General features: G+C 38.2%; 1 pseudogene; it reads right to left on the reverse strand.

Moving 5' to 3' along the window:
* Positions 1 to 3,252: 3,252 nt before the first annotated feature.
* On the reverse strand, positions 3,253 to 3,643 carry LOC102964114 (annotated as a pseudogene).
* Between the last annotated feature and the right edge of the window lie 2,826 nt (positions 3,644 to 6,469).

The following is a 6,469-nucleotide window of genomic DNA, read 5'->3' on the forward strand; positions in this document are numbered from 1 at the left end:
AGGTTGTTTTTGCTGTGCCATAAAATTACTCTGAACCTTTTTTTATTCGTTTATGAAGTGAGGAGGATATAAACCTTGACTCTCTGTAATAGTTATTATAAGTATAGAATGAGGAGAAATAAGTGAAAAAGATCTGCAAATCCTAAATTTACCCTCATGTAATTGAGACCAATTTCCAAAATTCTGGCTTCTGAAAATTGAATCTTAATTCCTAATTCCCCTATTGTAGTGTTAAAAATATAATGAAGTGCATATAAATATGAAACCTATGACTTGCTTTAAGATGAGTAAATATTAGGGGTACCTGGGTGGCTCAGTCAGTTAAGCATCCGACTTCGGCTCAGGTCATGATCTCACAGTACATGAGTTCGAGCCCCACGACAGACTCATTGCTGACAGCTCAGAGCCTGGAGCCTGCTTCAGATTCTGTGTCTCCCTCTCTCTCTGTGCCTCTCCCTGACTCGTGCTCTGTCTCTCTCTCGAAAACAAACATTTAAAAAGCTTAAATTAATTAAATAAAATAATATAAAGGGTAAATATTGGAAAATATGGACATTACTACATTTCTTCTGTTTTACCCACCAAAATAACAATTTCTAATTCAGATATCATTCATTTCCATATCACAGATTCTTTTCTTCTATTTTCCTAATTATATATGTATCTAGTTTTGTCAAAATAGCTCCAAAGTTATCAATTTGTCGGCCTAGAAGAGCAAATAAAGTATCAAGGACAGTGTGTTTGACCACATTTCCAGTTAGTAAACAAGTCTTGGTTGGATAGCTCTGTTTGTAAAGCAGAAATGTGGTGAACAGACCCTTAGTCCCTACAGTCCACAGAAAAGGCTAAATCTGCTTCTGATTATTTACATGATCAACTACATAAAATGTTGATGCAGTTAAGTGATGCATTGCTATTGTTCATCTCTTTGCACTCAGATTTAACATATGTTTACAAAGGGACACTGATCCGGCAGCAGATTAAAACAGTTATATATTAAAAGTTTGTCAGGACAATAGACTGCAAAATAAAAGTTTATTTTTCGATTCTCACACTTTCCTTTAGGATACAGAATATGGGCCTGCATTTTGATTCTAGCTTCCTCTCCTTTTATTTCCTTTTCATTTTAAACTTATTGCTTCAGCCATTAATTTACAGAATTAAAAACCATAACTGAATTCTATTATCTCTATTGTGTGCTCTCCAACAGTGCACATGCAAACAAGGTCGTGACAGCCGTGCTCCAACAGTCCACGTGATCCTTTGGTAGGAAGGAATGTAAAAGGTAGGTGGTCAGCAGTGTCCATATTCCTAATGAATGTCGGCTCTTGAAGCTTTAAGAAATTTGAAATCCTGCAATAATAAATTTGAAAACTTTGCTAATTAGAACCACTGCTTTAAAGTAAAGGAGGAAAAATCTATTGGCACCCTGGTCAGTTTCTAAAGGTCCTCCATAGCAGCTTTCTAGAACACTGATGACTTCTCTAGGCAGAGCCCATTAAGGAAACAGCCCTAATTCTGTTTCCAACAGCTTATTTTATGATGAAATGAATCAATCAGAATGTTTCAGTGCTGAATTGAAAAAAAACAAACTATAAAGCCCTATTTGACATTCTGAACCAGTTTACAAAGTTTGCTTGAATCCTGTGATGTATACAAGTTAATTCTATCTTTTCATTGATTAAAACAACCCATGAATACAATGTTCTTAGGAATAATCTCCATTTCCCATTTTGGAAGGCACTAAACATTTACATTTACATAGTCAGACAGTGAGAATATAGCTAGTAGGTATAGATTCTACCATAGAAGGAATAACTAGGAAGATATTATCATTATGGATGTACGGTCATTACTAGAAGTTTTTGTCTTTAGTTTTACTTATTACAAGAAATGAGCCCTTGGTGAAAAATATCCTTTAGGTTCTATTGAGAACACTCTTAAGGGATATGATCAAGTTCTGGGGTTTTCCTTGGACTCTGATAAAGTCTGAGAGGAAGAGCCTTCAGCTTGCTTTTAAGCTGGTTTCCCCACTGAGAGGCAGCTGTTTCTGATTTCTGGCTCCAGACAAAGGCTTTTCTCAAGGGTTTGCTGAGGAAGCAAATCTGCTCAATCCTAGTTGCTCCATATTCTTCAGTCCTGTGCATTCCCAGCCTGATCTGTAGGGCTTTATCCCTCACAGTTTACAGCAACATCTGAAACCTTTTGGGATAAGAGGCAGAGAGCTGGGACAGATTCTATTGTATTCTACCTGCCTCCTCTGATGTACTTGCAAGAACAATAAACTACAAAGGTTGGAATCCTAGTTTTGCATTTGCTAGCTGTGTGCCCATAGGCAAGTTACATGACCTCTCTCTGTATTAGACTTATCATCCTTAAAATAGGAATTATGCATTTGATAAGAGCTTCCCTGATCCACACCTTCATAGGAAGAAGTAAAAAAGAGGATCCCAGGAAAATCCCACTCATCTACCCCACAAATAACACAGCCACAGCACCGCAATATTCCTTGGAGACCATTAGGCTTAACCCCAACTTGCCTTTCACCTCTATTTATATCAGCCCTTACAAAAAGCCTTGAGCTTGGAGGTCATCCCGTATCATTTCTCATCTCCAAATTGCTATGTACATTCCCAAATAAAAACCCTTCCACTGTACCCCTGTGAACTTTTAGTTTGTTAACAGCTTCTTCTCTGAATTTTTCCTTTAGAGAATTGCAGACCTCTCATGTGATGGCTATTTCTCTCCTTCACCATAACTGCCACTGGACCTGGAGATGGAGTAGGTATTCTTGCTGCTTCCAGATATCAATATTCACTTTTCCTTCCTAAAACCCTTGAACTTTAAAGTTTATGCCAGCAGACTTTACCACTTGTTAACCTTTCTTTCTCTTCCTGTGTCACCACTCCCAGCCCATTCCTTGAAGACTCTCATTGTCACTCTCATCAGAACTATTCCTGTGATCATTACTGATGATTTCAATATCCAAATCAATGATACTTCAAATACCGTGCCCTTTCTCCCTTGACCTTCACTCCTCTAACCATCTTGTCCTCTACCTACCTCCATCACTTACTCCCAGACTTCCTCCAGCACTGTTCTACCAAAACTTCTCGTAATGGCAGAAATATTCTGTATCTGCACTGCCCAATATGGTAGCCATCAGACACATGTAGTTATTGACCATTAGAAAAGTGACTGATGTGACTGAGAAACTGGATTTTAGTTTTTTTCATATAACAGAACATTTAATTAAATCAGTTTCGCATCAACACACTCTTCATTTAATAATGATATTGGCCATTTCCATTGGATGGCGAGAGGCTCTTCTGTTAAAGGCTTCCATGATTTCCACTGTATCATTTTCTTGCCTGATTTAGTTCATTTTCAGCCAGAAGAATCACCTCTTCTAGTTGGCCACCCTGAAGTTAGTCTTTTAAAATTTCTTAACATCCGGTTCTGCTTTTACCACGCCCAACGTTTTATTTGTAATCTATACTGTATACTTTCTATATGCTGCATTTTTAGGAATTTGCTCAAGATCATCAAGAATCTTTGTGTACAATATTCTAAGCCTCTCGTGTGGACTCTCACATATAGCCAATCACACAAGGCCAGTGGTCTTCTTCAGCAAACCCACCATGACAGCTAATTTTAATTAATTAAAATTTAAATTTAAACAGACACATGTGGCTAGTGGCTATCTTTAACAATGAGGTCATAGGCTTTATCATTGTCCAAAGCTACATTTTCTCTATAATTTTAAATTCAAGTATCACTAACTCTTAAACCCTCACATGCTACCTTTCAACTCATTCACTCTCTTCATTACCCCAGCTACATCAAAATTGTACCAAAGAGTGACCCCACTAATTCTATCAGCTTTTTTTGATCCCTTCTTGCTTCTTTGTATCCTCACTTTATTCTTGCTTTTCATGGTTTATCAACATAAGAACAACCTTGCATACACATTTAACTCCATCATTTCCCTATCTCTTCATCACACTAGCCTGGCAAAACCTTAACCCTTCTTGAATGCAACTCTTTACCTACTCCAAACCTGCTCTTGTACACTAAAGATTGCTAAAGAAATGTACATGAGGGGTGCCCAGGTGGCTAGGTCAGAAAAGCATGTGACTCTTGCTCTCAGGGTGATGAGTTTGAGCCCCATATTGGGTGTAGAGATTACTTAAATAAACATAAAACTTAAAAAAAAAAAAAAAAAAGGAAGAGTACATGATCATGCTCACTAGTTAAATTCTTGATCATTAATTTCAAGTGGCTCTGAGTGTAGGCCAAGCATCCAACTAGATTTCATTATCATTTCACTCTTCCATTCTTCTAAATAAAAATCTCACACTTTCTTGTGGTGCCTGGGTGGCTCCGTCTGTTAAACATCTGACTCTTGGTTTCGGCTCAGGTCATGATCTCAAGGTTTGTGTATTCGAACCCCACATTGGGCTCTGTGCTGTCAGTGCATAGCCCACTTGGGATGCTCTATTTCTCCTCTCTCTGGTCTTCCCTCACTTTACTCTCTCTCTCTCTCTCTCTCCCTCTCTCTCTCTCTCAAAATAAATTAAAAAAACTTGAAAAAAATTCACACTTTCTCTATTCTCCCTAAACATCTATTATGTTCTCTCCTTTCCAAGACCCTCAGCTTATGTTTTTTATTATTATTATTTCATAAAGAAAATGCAAAGAATAACAAGAGGACCTCACATCCTCTCCACTTCCTATTTTCTCCTTCCTTTCCCTTGCCTTCCTGAAAAATTCAGTATGTAAGCTACTGGGAGGGCAAATGGGCACCATTCTGATACTTAGGATGGTAGGAGCCAGAGAATAGTAAGGAAGGTATCTATGGAGCAAGGCAGCCCAGTCTGGGGCTTTGGAGCTCACATACACATAGGAAAAGTAGGCCCTCAACACCACTTACAACACCAATTTACCTATTACCAATTCCTCCTATTACTTGAATTCATGGACCCCTCTATTCAAGGCTAACCCCTGTGTTTGTCTACTTGATTGCATCCTCTCATGACTAGTTAAGGGAAACCATTCATCTCTTCTCCAACAGCAGTTGATTTACTCCCATCATAATACTAACGTTCTATACCATCTTCTTGTTTAAAAATAAGAGACAAAACAGATGAACATAAGGGAAGGGAAACAAAAATAATGTAAAAACAGGGAGGGGGACAAAACAGAAGACTCATAAATATGGAAAACAAACTGAGGGTTATGGGAGGGGTTGTGGGAGGGGGGATGGGCTAAATGGGTAAGGGGCACTAAGGAAATCTACTCCTGAAATCATTGTTGCACTATATGCTAACTAATTTGGATGTAAATTTTTAAAAAATTAAAATTAAAAAAAAAAATAGAATCCCTTAGCTCCACCTTGTCCTTTAGATATTGCCCTGTTCCTCTTCTCTACTTACAAACAAAATTCCTTGGGGGAAAAACGGTTTTATTCTCCATCTTCAATTCCTTTCCTCCTATTCTCTCCTGAACTTATTTCAAGCATGCTTTAATCTCTACCACTAGTCCAAGCACACTCTCATCAAGCTCACTGCTGGTAGCTTCCACTAGTGGCCATTCAGTCAAGTGGCAAATTCTTACTGCTCACTCATCTCATCTATCAGCAGCATTTAGCATAGCTGAGCAGTCACTCACTCAGGAGATTACTTTATTCACTAGACTTCTGGGAAAAATCTTGGTTCTCCTCTAGCTCAGTGCCTGCTACTTCTCTGTCTCCTTTGCTGTTTCTTTGTCATCTCCTCAATGCCTATACTGTGGAATGTCTCAGTGCTCAGTCTTGAAAACTCTTCGTTTCTCTGTCTATATTTATCCCCTAGATGATCTCTTTTGTCTCATAACTCTATGACCTGATGACTCCCAATGTATACCTCTCCTCTGAACACCACATTTATTGTATACAACTGCCCATTTGGCCTATCTAGATGTCTAATGCATGTCAGAAATCCACCATGTCCAAATTCTCCTTCATTAATTCATCCTATATCCTCCAAACTTCTTCTTTTATAGTGTTTCTCATCTCAATAAATAGTGTCTCCATTCTGCAGTTACTCAGGCCCCAAATGTTAGACTCATTCCTCATTTTATATATCACCAAATTCTCTCAGCTTTACTTAAAAATATATCAGTAATCTTTTTTTTTTTTTTTAACCATCCTCATGCTACTGCCCTACTACTATCCATAGCTGGCTCTTCTCTGGATTGTTTCAGTAGCCTCATAGCTAGTTGTCCTGCCTAAATTCTGCCCTTTTTAAGTCTAGCCAGTCTTAATAGAACAGCCAAAGATATCCTTTTACATTTATGTCAGATAATACATCTCCTCTGGTCAAACCCCTCCCAAGGCTTCTGTGTTGTTTTTAGAGAAAAATCCAAAATCCTCTAAGACCTGATCCTCTGTTCCTCTTACTGGATTTTCTATCAATCTCCCATCTCATCT

Source organism: Panthera tigris, chromosome B2 (assembly GCF_018350195.1).
Source record: "Panthera tigris isolate Pti1 chromosome B2, P.tigris_Pti1_mat1.1, whole genome shotgun sequence".
Taxonomy (NCBI): Eukaryota; Metazoa; Chordata; class Mammalia; order Carnivora; family Felidae; genus Panthera; species Panthera tigris.